Source organism: Citrus sinensis, chromosome 7 (genome assembly GCF_022201045.2).
Source record: "Citrus sinensis cultivar Valencia sweet orange chromosome 7, DVS_A1.0, whole genome shotgun sequence".
NCBI classification, from domain to species: Eukaryota; Viridiplantae; Streptophyta; class Magnoliopsida; order Sapindales; family Rutaceae; genus Citrus; species Citrus sinensis.
Window position 1 is genome coordinate 28841002 of NC_068562.1, and position 20903 is coordinate 28861904.

The following is a 20903-nucleotide window of genomic DNA, read 5'->3' on the forward strand; positions in this document are numbered from 1 at the left end:
TGTTGGTCACAAATTGCTTTATAAAAGTGTGTGTTGTATTGCTTAATTAGCAAAAAGTTTGAATTTTTATATATCTCAACTCATAGTTAGCATAAAAGCTTCCATTATCATAGACTTGGAAATAAAAATGAGAAACTATAGATGAATGCAATACAGTATATGTATCCATATCAGGCAGCTCAGGCTAAAAAAAGTTGGACACGGGATCAATTTGCATCAAACTCAAAGCATGGCCAAGATTGAATCATGATGCCACGGAAATTTAATGTTCAAAATATTCCATTGATTCTAAAGAATATCATAATAAAAAAAATTAAATTCACGTTAATTCAAAAAAATACCGTGAATTTAGGGGGTTAAGACTCGTTGATTCTACAGAATACCGAGAATTAATTAAACTCAAATACTCACACAAACATTTAAAAATCTAAAATATTATTAAGATCGAATATGCCTTCAAAGGCTACAAGAGAGATATTTATACTAGTAGTAAATATCCTAAACCATGAACAAAAAAGAAAAATAGAATCCTAAACTAGAAAAGAAAATAAAGTCTTAAACTAGTGAGAAAAGAATAATAAATTTTAGACAATAAGGAAAACTAATCCAAGTATAATGAGGATTCCTAATCTGTATCATTCCCCTAAGTTGGACAGAATTCACCCTCGAATTTAGATTATCAATAACAACATCTGCATCATGATCACCTCTAAAAGGAATAAGATGTTTGGCGTTGAATACATCTACGGTGCAGATATGACTAGGAAGCTTTAGTCTGTGGGCATTATGATTAATTTATCTTCTCTATAATCTCCAAAGGTCCCATTTTCTTGGTAAAAAACTTGTTGTACTTGCCAATTGAGATCTTATCCATAGCCACAGCATCACACCAAATTTGGTCTTTATAGATTGATCCAATGGATAAGGAAACTAAGCAACGGTTAGACACTGTTACTTAATTTCCTTTCTTCAGCCATATGAGCTTGTATGGAGTTTGATGAGGTTCTGTCTTTAAATTTAGTTTTGTTATAGCTTCCTTTGAAACAACAATCTTGCAACTGCCCGAGTCCATGACTATACGACATACTTTTCCCGCAATTGTGCAAGTAGTCTGAAAAATATTTTGTTGTAGCCACTTGTCTTTGTCTTGACCTTTAGGAGTGAAAAATGTGTGATTTATGATCAACATTAGTCCTCTATTACCATGTTCATCAATGGATCGTGCAGTTCTTCAATGGATCGTGCGCTATCATTACTATCAAAAGTTCACTCTTCAGCAAACTCTTTAGTTTCTTCCTCTTGGTAGTCTTCATTTTCCTCAGTGCTTACAAATAAGCCTTTACCGTATTTTCCTCTTTTTTTCACACCCTGTCATTTGGTGCCCACTTTCTCCACAATTAAAGCAGCGTAATCCCAAACCCAACGATTGGATTTTGCTGCTTTGACCATTTTCGCTAGATTTGCTAGCTTTATTTAGTGGACTTGGATGAGTGAAATTACAGAATTGGGAAGTTGGGTTTGAATTATCACGAACAATATTTTGAGGATCTTGAAAGTTTGAGTCACTAGTATGCTAATTAAATTGCTTCTCTAATTGCAAAGCCTGTTTGTGTACTTCTGAGACAGAGTGTGGATCGAGTAAATTCAACTGGACTTGAAACTGTGATCATAAGCCTCCAATGTAGCAGGAAACCTATTGTTCTTCTGTCTCTGTCAAGTTATTGTGCGCTACCAACCAATGGAATTATATGGTATAATCATCTACTGATTGATTACCTTGTCTCAAATTATATAGTTGTCGGTATAACAGTTTGGCGTAATTGTGAGGTAAGAATGCTCCACGTAAGTGCTTCTTCAACTTTTCCCAAGAGTCAATTTTCTTTTTGCCTTGTCTAATCCTTGTGAGCTTAGTTTGTTGTTTGCCACCAAGTTGCTGCCCTTCCACAAAATTGAGTTGCAGCAAGCAAGACTAGTTTATTCTCATGAATTTCTTTATATTAAAAAATTCCTCAATAGCATTAATCAAATCCAATAATTCTTTGGGCCGGCCACTTCCCTGGAATTTAGGAATGTCAATTCTCAACCTAAATTCCCATCTTCTATCATCAGTAGACTCAGTTCTATATCGATGATAGTACAATGGGTTAGCGAAGTTTTCACTTGACTTGTCTTTGCGTTCTATTGTACGATGACGTTTGGCGAGTAACTTTGCCATTTGTGTAGCTAACATATCAATCTTGTCTACCAGGCTAACCATAGTTTCATCTCTAAGAGCATCATCCTGGTCGTAAGTTGTTGTATGAGGGGCATGCCCACAGGCTTTTCTTAGAGGCATTTTTTCCCAATTTATTTTTCTAAAAAGGTTTTGGGGCTAACTAAAATTGAGTAAAATTTTGGGTAAAACTATAATTAAGTAAAAAGTTTAGGATTCCTGTGACGGTAGTCGGAAATAAAGCAAAGATGGGTGAATTTGAAAGATTTCGCGTCTATGAGTATAATAGTGGTGGTCAATTGTCAAACAAATGGTGATTTCGCCGGAAATTGGATATAAAGGCGACGGTATAGTGTTGGCTTTGATTTCAACAATCGGTTCATCGATCGGTAGTAGAGAATTGTGAGAAAGATTGAGCTAATGGAGAGGAGTGGATTGATGGTTGTGGTGCTGGCTAAATCGCGGCGGAAACCATTGAACGATGATGGTGGCTTTCGCCGCTGTTTTGGCTATTTTCTAGCTATATATGGTTGATCGGCGGTGGCCTTTGCTCGGGGTTTGATGGCCAGTTCTCTCTGGTTCGAATGGTGGTGGTTGCGACCGGATAGGTGACAAAAAATAAATCTGGTAGTCTTGAAAGGTGACTGACGCAAGGTTGAAGTTTCTATTTCATTTTTTTGATAAAGCTAAACAGAAAAATCAAAAAGGGAAAAAGATAAGATTTAATGGTAGATAGGGTTAGATTGCTAATACTAAGTTTTTAGCCCTGATACCAAACTGATGCAGCGGATGTTTAATATTCAAAATATTTCGTTAATTCTAGAGAAGACCGAAATAAAAAGAACAAACTGAATTCATGTTGATTCAAAAGAATACCGCAAATTTAGCGTTAAGACTTGTTGATTTCGTAGAATATCGAAAATTAACTAAATTCAAATAATGATTTAGAGATTTGAAAATCTAAAAACATTATTGAGCTCAAATCTGCCTTCAAAGGTTACAAGAGAGAGATATTTATACTGGTAGTAAATATCATAAATCTTAAAGAAAAAGGAAAAATAAAGTTCTAAAAGACCTAAACTAGAAAGGAAAATAAAGTCCTACACTAGTAAGAAAAGAATAATAAATTTATAATAATAAGGAAAACTAATCCAAGTATGATGAGGATTCCTAATCACAAATAAATGTTTTCAATACTAATTGTGCCTCGTAAGTCTTACAATATCCACGTCAATGTGATCAACCACCAATGACCTTGATCAGAGAGAGGACATAATAGTAATCATAATAGTAATGCACAAGATATCAAGCTTCATAAAAATCAAATCTTTTCTACAGCTGCATGCTCATAAAGCCTAGTCATATAGTCTTCAAAATTGAGATTATGTAAATAAGAAAAAATCATTAAAACAAGTTAACTGATTATAAGACAAATTGTTAATATAATGTCATTAACGTATATTTATACAATTCACAAAAAGGGGAACTTCTCGTTGTCATCTTTCAGAGCTATCAATAAGGACAGAAACAGCTAAAAATATAAAATAAAACAACGTAATTAAATTAACATTACAGAGGAAGAGTTAAACTAAGGCGGTGCTAACAAAATTAAAGGATGATAGGAGGAGAGATTATTGAAACCAATCATATGGCTTTGGTTCAGAGATAAAGAGAACAGAAACATCAAAATCAAAGCAGATTAGAAATTTCCGAAAGCAACTCTGTTTTTGGCATGACAGAGAGCCACATACCGTCTTGAATCAAATTGTTTGAGCTCTTCGGGCATTGATAGGAGCTCTGTTCTTGGGATGCTCAAGGAACCTACTCAATTAGTTAAAAATAATAATAATAATTGTTAGAAGCACTCGACAGAAAAGAAAATTCAAATAGAAATATTGGGAACCTCAATATATTACAATATGGCATTACTTTAATAATTTAGAATCAAGGAATCGACTAAATCCATAAAACAGTACATTATGAAAACTGTGAATAGCGAATTAAATTGAAATTAAAGAAAAAGATAACAACAATTACATTCAGCAAAGAGTCAAGCGAGAAATCATCTCCACCCAAGTTGGTGGTGGCCAGAAAATTTTAGCGTAGCCTGGAAACTATTGTAGGTCCCCACCATCAGAATTCTTCATTTGAAAATTTTGATCACCGTCAAAATGAACACAATTCTTTTTGAGTCCCAAAAACTCATTAGCAGAGACAAAAAATGAACAGTTGTTGCAACAAAACCATACCTCATCCTCCAAAGTGGGCACCGTACGAGCAATTATCCAACAATCGTACTCATCATAATCCTTCCAATCAAGATCTTTCTCAATATCAACCAACCTTCAACACAAACAAACGAAATAGGCATTCATTTTTGTCCTTCTCAATGTCATCTCCATCATCGCCCTTTTTCAAGTAATCTTCCAAATAAATTAAAAACAGTTTCTTAGGCGACTCCACCAAGTACATACACGTACCACATTTACCGAGAAGTGCAAAACTAGCATCTTTAGGGTGCGTTTGGGATTGAGGTTGGGCAAGCTACAGCACTAAAGTGTTTGGTAAACACTAACTGCTGTAGCTTTTAAGCTATGTTGATATGATTTTTCACTTGTATAATATAAAATTTATTATATCTTTAATAATTTTATTAAAATTTATATTTACTATATATTATTAACTTTTGTTTCATAATTACAATTTTTTTTTTCACAGCAGCTGTAACTTAAAATCTACAGCACCTCAATCCCAAACGCACCTTTAGTCACGTCCTAGGTTTTAGGATCCACGGAGAGAATGAGACCATCGGCGCTCAAAGCGTAAAATTTTTCATCACGATAAACAATATCTACAAAGATCGAGGTCTCATCTTCAAATTGAATGCTTCTCCACGCCAGAGTTTGCCTCCATCATTGATAGCTATAATCACAAATCCATCATCATCAATTTCGTCAAGACACGAAGAAACAATCACTTTTTAAAAAGAAACCGTACTCATAACACGAGAGTCAGCTTCATGAGCAGCATTATGCTGAACGTAGTCAAGTCCATACGCTATAGTTAATCCTTTAACCCGATAATCCAATAAGTTCAAAAACTTGGGCAGCAACTTCTTGGCGGACGAGTATGCTTCATGTAAGGATGTCCATTAAGAACATTCCTGACTCGCACTTTGCCACAACTTAACACTTGTACTTTAACCAACCACGTATTTGTGGTTTTGTTGTGCCGTTTGGTGGTTTTGTGAAGAGGTTCGATGGCATAAACAACAGAGGACTGTCTGAGCAAAAGATGGCCATCGCCGTGAAGTAGGCTAGGGTGGGCCCCAGGGGGAAGAGGAAGCTTAAGTCTACATTTTGGAGAAAGCGGAAATACTTGCCGGAATGTTCGACGAACGGCCCGCAGACGAAGGTGTCACCGGTTCGTGAGATGATGGGCATGCGTTTTGAGATTTCCTATAGTATGTCCTTCGGCAGACTGCTCCAGTCCCTATACATGGCTAAACCTAACTTAGAAAACAAGGAAGCAAGATTTTGGTCAATTGGGCGACTGTATTTTTTTAATTGTCGAATATTTCAATGAATCAATTAAAGAGACCCTACGAAACTAAATTAAATTAAAGAAACAATAGGAAACTCATCTTCTATTTAAAACGAAAGAATCCTTGTTGGGGTGTCAATTGCCTGATTTATGGCGCGTTTACTTGTTGAATTGGAGAATTTGAATCGGGAATCGAAATGATTGATAGTGTTTACTTTGCAAATATGGAGCAGGAATCGGAATCAGAATGGTGGGGTCTACCACTATTTGGGAATGGGGAATGAGAGATTGATTCCCATGGGGGGAGGTGGGAATGAGTCTCCCATTTCCGGGATTAACCATTTTGCCTCCCCCAAAATTGAAAACGCCCACTTTGTTCTCTTTTATAATTAATTAATATAATATTATAATTAATTAATTAATATATTATGATTAATTAATATATAAATATATTATTAACTATAATTATTAAAAATTATAGTTCTTGAATAAATAATCACAATAATTAATATATTATTATAGTTAATTAATTAATTATTACTATTAATTAATATATTAACATATTAATAATAATAATTATTAATTATTATTTTTGAATAAAGAATCACAATAATTAATTTATTATTTTTATTTTAATTAATTAATATACTATTATAATAATTATCAATATAATTAATTTATATATTATTATTAATGAACTAATATTATTATTACTATTAATTAATATATTAATATATTATTAACAATAATATATTAATATTTATTGTTCCCGAATAAATAATCACAATAATTAATATTAATATTATTAATTAATTAATATACTATTATAATTATTATTATAATAATTAATTCATATATTATTATTAATTAAATAATATATTTATTACTAATAATTAATATCTTAATATATTTAAAATAATTATTAACAATTATAATTTTTGAATAAATAATCACAATAATTAATATATTATTATTGTAATTAATTAATTAATATACTATTATTGTAATTAATTAATTAATATACTATTATAATAATTATTAATATAATTATTATAATTAATTCATATATTATAATTAATTAATAAATAAATAAAATTAATATTATTAATTAAATAAATAATATAATTATTACTACTAATTAATATATTAATATATTATTAAAAAACAATTATTCATAATAATAATTTTTGAATAAATAATCATAATAATTAATATATTATTTTAATTAAGTAATTAATATTAATATTATTAGTTAATATATTTTTATAATAATTTATAATATAGTTATTATAATTAATTAAAATTTTTACAATTAATTAATATATTAGTTAATAATAATTATGACAATAATCTATTAAGTACTTTTTAGTAATTTGTTACAATCTAATTCATTCCGATTCCGATTCCGATTCTAAGACAAAGTAAACACATTAATAGCAATCCAGCTCATTCCGATTTCGATTCTTATAGTTCAAGTAAACAACTTATTTTGATTCTCATTCCCTATAACCATCTAACTCATTCTCATTCATACCCATTTCGATTCCAGTTTAGTAAACGCAGCATTAATTTCTTCCTTCTTCAGCTGGGAATTAATTATTACAAGGCATTAATGATGAGTTGACCATACGCTGTCAAGACCATTCATTGCCCAAATCTGGCTTTAATTTTCATTTTATTGAAAAAATATCGAGTGATAAAATTTTTCTTAATGCTATTTTGGGAAAGCATTAATGATACAACCCTAAGTAAAATTCAGTAGAGTACTCATAATTCATAACCTTGATGTCATCCATCGAGGTACTCTTACATTGATATTGGGGCAATTCAATTCAAAAGAGACGTTCCATGCTTCATTTTTTTTTCCCTCTTTTAGTAAAATCTCAATGGTAAGAGAGTGTTTTAAACTAAAAAAACACCTATAGTCAAGGAGGTAACGCTTAAATTTAGAGTGAAGAAAAATCTGACAAACGCACATCAAAGAATAAAGAAAAAATATAAAAACCACAATATCCAACAAAGGTTGCACTAAAACCAAAACTCAAGCTCGCATATGATTCATTCGTTATTAAAAGACTAGGGGGGAAAAAAGGGAAAGAGAGATAACCCTAGCTAATTACATTCAGCGAAGAATCAAGCCCAAATTCTCTTCTTCAGCCAAGTTGGTAATCTTTAGCATAGCTTGAAAATTGTGAGAGTTCCCGACCATCATAATTCTCCCATTCTTTTTAAGCCCCCAAAATTCATTAGCTGAGACAAAGAATGAACAACCATTGCAACAAAATAGCACCTCATCCTCAGAAAATGTCCACCTGCTACTCATCCTCATCATAGTTCCAGACTCCATTATCAAACGCAGTATCTTCAACATCCTTTAGAATATCAAGCTTAAACTCATGCAAACAAAATGTATTAATTAGTTTTGTCGCTCTAAATATTATATTGTTTTTAAATACACTTTTATTCATGTTTACTACAAATTAAATAAATCATATAAATGGAAATAAAAACAAAAAATTTAAGTAGTAAAAATAAAAAAATATATACTTCGATGTGAATAAAAAATTACTAACAAGATATTTTTTCTTGTACTTTTTAAAAAATTTTAAAATATTTTTCTCATAATAAATATATATTTTATGTTTTCAAGATAAATTATCAAAAATTACCCATTTACCCATCTTTTCCTTTAAATTTTTTTATGCCACGGGTTTTTGGATATTATAAAAATAGTGAGAGATAAATGATATATATTACTTTCAGTAGAGGAGAAAATTAGCAATTTTGCTTTACATTATCATTCTGTTGGGCCCTTCTTTTATATGAATTATGGGCTCCATGACTACACTTTGTGAACGTGCAATTATTTGAAACAAACTTATTTCTTGAATATGTACGAGGAGTACTTATTGGTAAAACTTTTTTTTTTCTTGATACTTATTTTTGTTTTTACTTCTGCCATTTTTTTTAATCAATTGGGAAAAAAACCTCTATTTATGCTTAATACAATTAATGTTTTTGATTTTTCATTTTGATAGGTTTGACATGCATATTGTATGCAATTAACAGAAGGTCGCATGATGATAGCATAAATATAAATACGAATCCAACAACCATACTTCCTAAATCCCCTTTGCTCTCACTAATCATGAAAACGTTGAAGTTGTTCAGTTTTTTCCTCCGATTGCAATGCTTTCTTTTCAGTTAGCTTTCTTGAGATCAACAATTTGAATCATCAACTAAACAAGAGATCTTCTTTGACCTTGATTTCTCTACTCAACTAATAATTCGGTAAGTAATATATCATATCATCTAATTTTCCAATAATTTGTAGGTTACTTTTGATTATATGCAATTTGCACTGACTTTTTTTTTTCTATTCTTCTTGTACTGGAACTAGTGAACATCAGTGCACCATCTAAAGGTTATGGGAAGCAGCTTTAGCTGTAACTATTGGATAAGTTAATGTTAAATTAATAAGATTTACTGCTAAACCAAGTTTAGAGTTTTTTTTTTTAAGTTTGCTTTAATTTTGTACACTTCATTCGATATCATTGAGTTCTTAATTCTAGGAAAAAAGATACCTATACTCCCAAGATTTGGGGAAATAGTCACAAGTACCCTAAATTTTAAAAATAGGGCACCAAGACCACCCCTTCTTGCCCATCATACCCTATGACTATATCAATTAGAAAATTAACTTTAAAAGTTTTTAATTAACACAAATTTAATATTAATAATATAATCTATCTAGTAGACTAATAATATTAAATTATTTTTTACATTTAAAATAATATTAAAATTTTAAATTATTATATTTATTTTAATAATATATTTATAAAACTATAAAGATTTTAAATAAATCTTTGGGTTAAATAGATTTTACAATAAAAAATCTCTATATTAATAATATATGAATTAACTTTTACATAATATTCAAAGTAATTTAAATTTAAATTTATTTATTTTAATATTATGTTTCTATCTATTATTAAAAATTATTTTAATATAATAAAATAGGTCTAATGGATAGAAAATATTAAAAAAAATTAAATATTAATTTTTTTAAATGCATATATTATTACATTAATTTAAATGCCATATTTCCATTTATAAAATTTTGGGGTTATTTTTTTAGAGATTTATAGAGTCAAAGGGCATTATAGTAAAAAAGGGGTCTTAGTGTCCCTCATTAAAAATGCTATTATTTATTAAACCTTTAACTTTATTATTGTAATTTCTCACTAGTTGAACCTTTGATTTTCGACTATCTTGTAAACCTTTAACTTATTTTGTTGTTAAAACCTATTTTTTTACATGTCAAACAATTTTACCAACAAAAATTTTTTGTCGCTAAAACTATTTTTTGCGATGACAATTAGTTCGTTGCTATTCTTTGGCATCCTAAATAGTTTTCGCGACAAACTTTTTTGGTCGCTAAAACCACTTTTAGCGACAAATCCATTTTCGTCGCCATAGTGTTCTTCAGCAATGACTTTTATCTAAGCGCAATAAAATTTAATTCCAATTGATATTTGGCGAAGAAAAGATTCGTCACTAAAAATGCCTTTTACGACAAAATATATTTCGTTGCTATAAATTTCTTTACCAATAAAAAAATCTTCGCTATATAGCACATTTTTTGTGGCTAAATATATTTTTTGCAATGAAATTTTTGGCTATAATGTGTCAAAATTTCATCATTAAAGGTATAAGCACAACATATTTTTTACTGTTAAACTTTTTTGGCGACGAAAAAAATGTTGGTCGCATTATTTTTTTTTTAGCGACAAATTTGTCGTTGCTAAAAATAGGAATTAAATATTATTTTTATGCTTTGATTTTGGTGATGAAACTTAGTTCCTTTACTAAAAATTTTGTCGTTATAGACTAATATTGTTGTAGCGATAATCAGTTCTGTTGCTCTGAATATCATATTATTTTTAAATACACTTTTATTCATATTTACTACAAATTAAATAAATCATATAAATTAAAAAAAATTTTAAGTAGTAAAAATAAGAAATATATATTTCGATGTGAATAAAAAATTAGTTAAAAGATATTTTTCTTGTACTTTTTGTAATTGTTAAAATATGTTTCTCATAATAAATATATATTTTATGTTTTCAAGATAAATTATCAATCAAATTACACATTTACCCCTCTTTTCCTTCAATTTTTTTGGTGCCATGGAGTTTTTGGATATTATGAAAACAGTAAGATATAAGTAGTATATATTAATTTTAGAAGAGGAGAGAATACAATTTCTCTTTACATTATCATTCCATTGCACCCTTTTTTTATATGAATTACGGGCTCCAAGACTACACTTTATGAATGTGCAATTATTTGAAAGAAATTTTTATTTCTGGAATATATATGAGGAGTACTTATTGGTAAAACTGTTCCTTCTAATACTTATTTTTTATTTTACTTCTGTCGTTTTTTTAAATCAATTGGGAAGAAAGCACCTCTATTTATGCTTAATATAATTACTGTTTTTGATTTTTCATTTTGGTAGGTTGGACGTGTATATTCATTTTGGCGGGTTTGACCTGTATATTGTATGCAATTAACAGAAGGTCGCATGGTGATAGCATAAATATAAATACGAATCCAACAACTATACTTCCTAAATCCCCTTTGCTCTCACTAATCATGAAAATGTTGAAGTTGTTCAATTTTTTCTCCGATTGCAATGCCTTCTTTTTAGTTAACTTTCTTGAGATCAACAATTTAAATCAACTAAACAAGAGATCTTCTTTGACCTTGATTTCTCTATTCAACTAATATTTTAGTAAGTAATATATCATATCATCTGATTTTCCAATAATTTGTAGGTTACTTTTGATGATATGCAATTTGTACTGGTTTTTTTTTTTTTCTATTCTTCTCATACTGGAACAAGTATCTATTGTTCGTATCATTTGTATCTTGGATACCATTTTATCCATATAACATCCTAAAAAAAATATTGATAACAAAAACAACCTAGTGAAACCAAATGAATGTCAAAAGAATTTCAAAGGGCACCTATTCGTTGAAGTTATAATAACCACCAAAAGAAAAATGGATGGTTCCGTCCTTATTTCTTAAGAGAATCCCTGGAATAGGAACATAAAGGTTAGCTGTAGTTCGTGTGTTGACAGAACCAACTCGTCCCATCTCCTCATGAACTATGAATAAAGGGCAGGAATTGGTGAACTGACATTCATATGCTCATGAACTATGAACTAAAAAAAGGTAAATTGAACAACTCACTATATGGTGACGACACATATTGTCTCCTAATAAATTTGTCATTTCTGCCATAATAGAGCCCTGCGCCCCTATAAAGAAATAGTTGGAAAATGAAAGAAGAAGAAATCAAGCAAAAAACAAAAGAAAGAAAGAAAAAAAAAGTAAGAAAGATTTATTGAAGGGATAGAAGAAGCTTCAGGAGTGTTTATATCAGAGGCCTGCGCCCATATCAACAAACAGTCGGAAAATAAAAGAAGAAAAAGAAGAAGAAAAATAAAGATTTACTGAATGGATAGATGTCGCTTCAGCAGTGTTAATATCAAAGGCCTGTGCCTTTATCGAGAAACGAAAAGTTCATTTCAAAATAAAACCAAAAAAAAATTGAATTTCAATTAAACTATACCCACCATTGGCGGTGTTGGAGGAGCTGAAGATGGTAATATGTGTCTCATCTGCCAACGCAAATAGGCTTCATTGGCAAAAAAAATTTGTTTGGCAATACGACCCTTGTGAGGTCGAGGAGGCATCCGAGAAAGATGCCTTCAACGATACATAATATTAGATTTTAAAAATGATAATAATGCAAAGAGGACGATGATAATGCAGAGAGGACGAAAAGATTCTGAAGACTTTTAATCGGGATAATGCAGAGAGAACGATGATGGTGAATGAAGTGAATGAGATTGAATAAATGCAGGACAACATTTTATTGGAGGGAAAATACTTTGTACCATTAATGGTTAGTTCGAACCAAACTGAACTTGAATTTTTATTCGGTTTTCGGTTCGGATTAGCACTAAAAATTGAATAGCTTAAACTCATAAAACCAATCAGCTTTGCAATTCGGTTCGAGTTATAACCCTGAGAGAGAAAAAATGGGCACGCATCAAAAGAATTAAACCCCTTAACAAACATGTCACAGTAATCAAGCTAAATTCACAAAGCTCGTTTCTTTTTTAGTAAATTTCAATTTCCAAAATTAGCAAAAGCGTGTATTCAAAGTTCTTGAAAAACAAAGGTTAGAAATAGAGCAAGATAGTATATCTCATCTTAAAGTATACCTCCTCTTGAAGTATACCTCTTCTTGAACATCCTTCCATTTTCTTTTTAAGGCCTGCGCCCATATCAACAAACAGTCGGAAAATAAAAGAAGAAAAAGAAGAAGAAAAAAGATTTACTGAATGGATAAATGACGGTTCAGCAGTGTTAATATCAAAGGCATGCGCCTTTATCAAGAAATGAAAAGTTTATTTCAAAATTATTTATTCATCTAAATTTATTTTTAGTTACAAGCTCTGTAATTTTGAGTGTATTTTTTAATCTTAACAATGTAAGCTGTTATCTTTTTTTTTTAATGAGAATTAAACCCCTTAATAAACATGTCACAGTTATCAAGCTAAATTCAAAAAGCGCGTTTCTTTTTTAGTAAATTTCAATTTCCAAAATTAGCAAAAGCGTGTATTCAAAGTTCTTGAAAAACAAAGGTTACAAATAGAACAAGATAACATACTCCTCTTGAAGTATACCTCCTCTTGAAGTATACCTCTTCTTGAACATCCTTCCATTTTCTTTTTCTTCTGTTATGCTGCTCCCTTGTTCGTATCATTTGTATCATGGATACCATTTTATCCATCTAACATCCTAAAAAAATTATTGATAAACAAAAAAAACCTAGTGAAACCAAATGAATGTCAAAAGAATTTCAAAGGGCACCTCTTTGTTGAAGTTATAATAACCATCAAAAGAAAAATGGATGGTTTCGTCCTCGTTTCTTAAAAGAATCCCTGGAATAGGAACAGAAAAGTTAGTTGTAGTTTGTGTGTTGACAGAACAACTCGTCCCATCTCCTCATGAACTATGAATAAAGGGCAGGAATTGGTGAACTGACATTCATATGCTCATGAACTATGAACTAAGAAAAGGTAAATCGAACAACTCACTATATGGTGACGACACATATTGTCTCCTAATAAATGTGTCATTTATGCCATAACAGAGGCCTGCGCCCCAATAAAGAAATAGTTGGAAAATGAAAGAAGAAGAAATCAAGCAAAAAACAAAAGAAAGAAAGAAAAAAAAAGTAAGAAAGATTTATTGAATGGATAGAAGAAGCCTCAAGAGTGTTTATATCAGAGGCCTGCGCCCATATCAACAAACAGTCGGAAAATAAAAGAAGAAAAAAGATTTACTGAATGGATAAATGACGCTTCAGCAGTGTTAATATCAAAGGCATGTGCCTTTATCAAGAAATGAAAAGTTCATTTCAAAATTATTTATTCATCTAAATTTCTTTTTAGTTACAAGCTCTGTAATTTTGAGTGTATTTTTTAATCTTAACAATGTAAGCTGTTATCTTTTTTTTTAATGAGAATTAAACCCCTTAATAAACATGTCACAGTTATCAAGCTAAATTCAAAAAGCTCGTTTCTTTTTTAGTAAATTTCAATTTCCAAAATTAGCAAAAGTGTGTATTCAAAGTTCTTGAAAAACAAAGGTTACAAATATAACAAGATAACATACTCCTCTTGAAGTATACCTCCTCTTGAAATATACCTCTTCTTGAACATCCTTCCATTTTCTTTTTCTTCTGTTATGCTGCTCCCTTGTTCGTATCATTTGTATCATGGATACCATTTTATCCATCTAACATCCTAAAAAAAATATTGATAAACAAAAAAAACCTAGTGAAACCAAATGAATGTCAAAAGAATTTCAAAGGGCACCTCTTTATTGAAGTTATAATAACCACCAAAAGAAATTGGTGAACTGACATCCATATCCTTTTAAACTATGAACCAAGAAAAGGTAAACTGAATAACTCACCATGTAGTGACGACACATATTCTCTCCTAGTAAACTTTGTCATTTCTGCCATAACATAGGCATGCGCCATTATAAAGAAATAGTGGGAAAATCAAAGAAGAATAAATAAGTAAAAAATAAAAGAAAAAAAAGAAGTAAGAAAGATTTATTGGAGGGCTAAAAGAAGCTTCATGAGTGTTTATATCAGAGGTCTGCGCCCATATCAACAAAAATTCAGAAGATAAAATAAGAAGAAAGATTTACTGAATGGATGGATGACGCTGCAGCAATGTTAATATCAAAGGTCTGCGCCTTTATAAATAAATGAAAAGTTCATTTCAAAAGAAAACCAGAAAAAAAAATTGAATTTCAAATAAATTGTACCACCATTGGCGGTGTTGGAGGAGCCGATGATGGTAATTTGTGTCCTATCTGCCAACGCAAATAGGCTCCATTGGCAAAAGAAAATCGTTTGGTAGTACGGCCCTTGTGAGGTCGAGGGGGAATCCGAGAGAAATGCCTTCGACGATCCATAATATTAGATTTTAAAAATGATATTAATGCAAAGAGGACGATGATAATGCAGAGAGGTCGATGACAATACAGAGAGGAAAAAAAGATTATGAAGACTTTTAATCGGGATAATGCAGAGAGAACGACAATGGTGAACAAAGTGAATGAGATTGAATAATGCAGGATAAAATTTTATTGGAGGGAAAATATTTTGTACCATTAACGTTTAGTTCGAACCAAACCGAACCCGAATTTTTATTCTGTTTTCGGTTCGGTTCGGATTAACACTAAAAACCGAACATGTTAAACTCATAAAACCGATCAGCTTTGCAATTCGGTTTGGTTTCTTTTTTAGTAAATTTCAATTTCCAAAATTAGCAAAAGCGTGTATTCAAAATTTTTTAAAAACAAAGGTTAGAAATAGAGCAAGATAGTATACCTCCTCTTGAACATCCTTCCCTTTTCTTTTTCTTCTGTTATGCTGCTCCTTTGTTCGTATCATTTGTATCCTGGATACCATTTTATCCATCTAACATCCTAAAAAAAATATTGATAAACAAAAACAACCTAGTGAAACCAAATGAATGTCAAAAGAATTTCAAATGGCACCTCTTCGTTGAAGTTATAATAACCACCAAAACAAAAATGGATGGTTCTGTGCTCGTTTCTTAAGAGAATCCCTGGAATAAGAACAAAAAGGTTAGTTGTAGTTCGTGTGTTGACAGAACTAACCCGTCGCATCTCCTTATAAACTATGAATAAAGGGCAGGAATTAGTGAAGTGACATTCATATCCTCATGAACTATGAACCAAGAAAAGGTAAATCGAACAACTCACCGTATGGTGACGACACATATTGTCTCCTAGTAAACTTTGTCATTTCTGCCATAATAGAGGCTTGCGCTCGTATAAAGAAATAATGGGAAAATGAAAGAAGAAGAAATCAAGTAAAAAATAAAAGAAAAAAAAGAAGAAGTAAGAAATATTTATTGGAGGAATAGTAGAAGCTTCAGGAGTGTTTATATCAGAGGCATGCGCCCATATCAACAAACAGTCGGAAAATAAAAGAAGAAGAAAGATTTACTGAATGGATGGATGATGCTTCATCAGTGTTAATATCAAAGGCATGCACCTTTATCAAGAAATGAAAGTTCATTTCAAAAGAAAACCAGAAAAAAATTGAATTTGAATTAAATTATACCCACCATTGGCGGTGTTGGAGGAGCCGATGATGGTAATTTGTGTCCCATCTGCCAACGCAAATATGCTCCATTGGCAAAACAAATTCGTTTGGCAGTATGACCCTTGTGAGGTCGAGGGGGCATCCGAGAGAGATGCCTTCGACGATCAATAATATTAGATTTAAAAAATGATAATAATACAAAGAGGACGATGATAATGCAGAGAGGATGAAAAGATTCTGAAAACTTTTAATCGGGATAATGCAGAGAGAATGATGATGGTGAACGAAATGAATGAGATTGAATAAATACAGGACAAAATTTTATTGGAGGGAAAATAATTTGTACCGTTAACGGGTAGTTCAAACCAAATCGAACCCGAATTTTTATTATGTTTTCAGTTCGGTTCGGATTAGCACTAAAAACCAAACAAGTTAAACTCATAAAACAAATCGGCTTTGCAATTCGGCTCGAGTTATAACCCTGAGAGGGAAAAAATTGGCACGCAGAAAAAGAATTCAACCCCTTAACAAACATGTCACAGTTATCAAGCTAAATTCACAAAGCTCTTGAAAAACAAAGGCGAGAAATAGAGCAAGATAGTATACCTCCTCTTGAAGTATACCTCCTCTTGAAGTATACCTCTTCTTGAACATCCTTTCATTTTCTTTTTCTTCTGCTATGCTGCTCCCTTATTCGTATCATTTGTATCATGAATACCATTTTAATCCATCTAACATCCTAAAAACAAATATTGATAAACTAAAACAACCTAGTGAAACCAAATGAATGTCAAAAGAATTTCAAAGGGCACCTCTTCGTTGAAGTTATAATAACCATCAAAATATGAACCAAGAAAAGGTAAATCGAACAACTCACCGTATGGTGACAACACATATTGTCTCCTAGTAAACTTTGCTATTTCTGCCATAACAGAGGCCTGCGCCCGTATAAAGAAATAGTGGGAAAATGAAAGAAGAAGAAATCAAGTAAAAAACAAAAGAAAAAAAGAAAGAAAAAAAAAGAAGTAAGAAAGATTTATTGGAGGGATAGAAGAAGCTTCAGAAGTATTTATATCAGAGGCTTGAGCCCATATCAACAAACAGTCGGAAAATAAAAGAAGAAAGATTTACTGAATGGATGGATGACTCATCAGCAGTGTCAATATCAAAGGTCTGCTTCTTTATCAAGAAATCAAAAGTTCATTTCAAAAGAAAACCAGAAAAAAAAATTGAATTTCAATTAAATTATACCCACCATTGATGGAGTTGGAGTAGCCGAGAATGGTAATTTGTGTCCCATCAGCCAACGTATATAAGCTCCATTGGCAAAAAAAATTTGTTTGGCAGTACGGCCCTTGTGAGGTCAAGGGGGCATTCGAGAAAGATGCCTTCGACAATCCATAATATTAGATTTTTAAAATGATAACAATGTAAAAAGGACGATGATAATGCAGAGAGGATGATGATGGTGAAAGAAGTGAATGAGATTGAATAAATGTAGGACAACATTTTATTGGAGGGAAAATACTTTGTACCATTAACGGTTAGTTCGAACCAAACCGAACCCGAATTGTTATTCGTTTTTCGGTTCGGTTCGGATTAACACTAAAAATCGAACATGTTAAACTCACAAAACCAATCGGCTTTGCAATTCGGTTCGAGTTATAACCCTGAGAGGGCAACAATGGGCACGCAGCAAAGGATTAAACATATTAAATATTCTAATAAATAAATAAATAATAATAATAAATAAAACATATTTAAGAATTAATATATATTATTTACTATGTTATTATTAATTTTATTGAAAAAAAATCCAACTAAATTATAACCGGCCCTAACTTATCCCTCTCACATCAACAATAACACAGCAGTAGGACTCATGTGATTTTTGTGAGAGAAATAATAGTGTGTTTGGGAGTGATGTGCTGTAACTTTTAAGGTGCAGCTGTTGTGAAGTAAAAGCTATAGTTGTGGAGTAGAAGTTAGGAAAAAAATTTTGCTAAGCTGCCAAAGCTCAACTACAAGTGTTACCCAACATCTTAATAGTTAGACTTTGACAATACAACTACCTCACCATACTCTCAGACCTACTATAAGAAAAACATGTGATCTCACTTATTGGTAAAATGTATACTAGACATGAATCTTGGGGATGATGTTGAAATATTGAAAGGTCGTTTCGATCATCCCTGATCACCTGATCTTGTCGCATGCACGCATGATGCATCACATCATACGGCTCCTTTGTCATCATTATATATGGCTTTCATAAGATTCTCTTGTTTTTTTTTCCTTTTGCCAACCTTCGTTATTGGTATTATTTTGCCAATCTTCGTTATTCAAGTACCTTCCTAAAATTGCAAAATGGCCAACTTGCTACACGATTAATTCGTTTCGGTTTATCATATAATTTTTTTTTCTTTTTTTTGTCCACGATCTAATTAATTTCTTCAACATAAACAAACTCATCAATTTCGCCTATGTGAAGGAGGAGCAACGATTGGATCCAACCGACCCTAATTAAAGATCAATCAACTTGTGGAGAAAGAATTGCCGCAAGAAGTGCGTTTTATTTTTCAAATCTATGCATGTGCCCCCAAACACGTCTTATAATAAATGCCACCTTATTCTATTCATACACTCCCCCAGCCTTGTGCATATATTATATACATCACACTCTCTTCTGCTTCTCAATTTTCATTTCCACTACTTTTTTCCAATTTTGCTTTCTTCTTCCCCATTGCAGCCATGGCTAGATTGCTTTTATTGTTTGCACTCGTGGCTTTGCTGCTGGTGGAGCTCGTTAATGCCGGCGACCCGTTCCATATCCGCGGCCGTGTCTACTGTGACACTTGCCGTTGTGGCTTTGAGACTTCGGCCACCACTTATATACAAGGTATATATATGCAGAAACTAACCTCCATTATTAATTATTTGCTAAATTACTCATATTATTCATGTCTCTTTTCTTTTGTTAAAATCAGGTCTAGCTAGCAAAATTGTAATCATATCTAAACATTTATACTTTAATTTTATTTGTGTTTACAATTAACTAGCTCAACTTTATAGTATATCTGTTTAACTCTAATAAAGTTCAAAGTAACTTAAGATCATCGTCTGATCCAAACTCGTAACTTTATTGTGTATTTTACAGGTCATGTATGATTAATAATACTTAATTTGACCGGTTTAATTAATATTGAAAGTGTAACTTTACAAATTAAAACATGAACATTTCAATTATGCTCTTAGAACCCACCATAATATATATACTCAACCCTAACAATAGTGCACGTACATATTATGTGTCTTTGAGGTGCTCGTGTGAGAATCGAATGCAAAGATAGGAACAGCTTAAATCTGAAATACTCTGTCGACGGCGATACAGACTCAACAGGAACATACAACATTCACGTAGATGGTGATCACCAAGATCAAATTTGCTACGTAAAGCTCATCAGCAGCTCGTTGGCGGACTGCAAAACAGCTTATCCAGGGTGTGCACGTTAACAAGTCATCCTCACACGTTCCAATGGCGTCGTTTCAAATCTTCATTTCGCCAACGCCTTGGGTTTCTTGAAGAACCGGCCGCTGGCTTTCTACCCTGAGTTGCTTAAGAAGTACTTGCTTCAAAATGAGATAAAATTTATTTAGAATAATTCAGAAGATGATAGAGCAAAAGATTGATGTAGTTTGTTTTGCTTGGGTTATATTAACTAGCTAATTGGGTTGTTTTATTTTATGGTGATTGTGCTCTGTGTTTAATTATTACCTATCATTTTCTTGATGGTGGGTTCTATACGTGTCTTTTGGGACAATTGATGTATTAATTAGCGTCGTGGTTTGTTTAATTCATTACATGTAGTTTGGTCACTAATTGTGGCTTAATTATAATACTCTCACGACTTGATGAATTTGGGAAGCTACTGAGAATTTTTTTTTCCCTCCTAATGTATCAGACCAAATTGTCAAAATAATCGTACTTGAAGATTAACCATCATGTCCATTAGTTGAGATAAAATTAATTTAAATAAAGTAACAAGTTCATTTTAGCCAATTTTTTACTCTGAATGTAGATTTATTGGCAGTGAATAATGTGCTAGCTGCCTGAGTTCAAGTAATTAATACGAGAGCAAGAATTGGTGTTTAATGACAACTCCAAACCTCCGGACCCTTGTTTTTAACAAAATATTGATAATTTGCACTTGCATACACATTCAAATCCTCACATTTTATTGAACTTGTAGCAAATTAAGTAATAAAATTTGTTCTATAATATCACCTAATTGAAAATTTATGTAGTGTTTGTTTCGAATTTTTTATCACTTGAGACAATCACAAGTCATTTGATTTATTTAATCTTTTTCAATATAATATAATTGATTTTTATTTTAATCAATCATT

The 20903-nt window shown here is 31.5% G+C and overlaps 1 pseudogene; it reads left to right on the top strand.

The window, feature by feature from the left end:
- The first annotated feature begins 18949 nt into the window (after nt 1–18949).
- On the top strand, nt 18950–20439 carry LOC102624522 (protein DOWNSTREAM OF FLC-like; annotated as a pseudogene).
- The last annotated feature ends 464 nt before the right edge of the window (nt 20440–20903 follow it).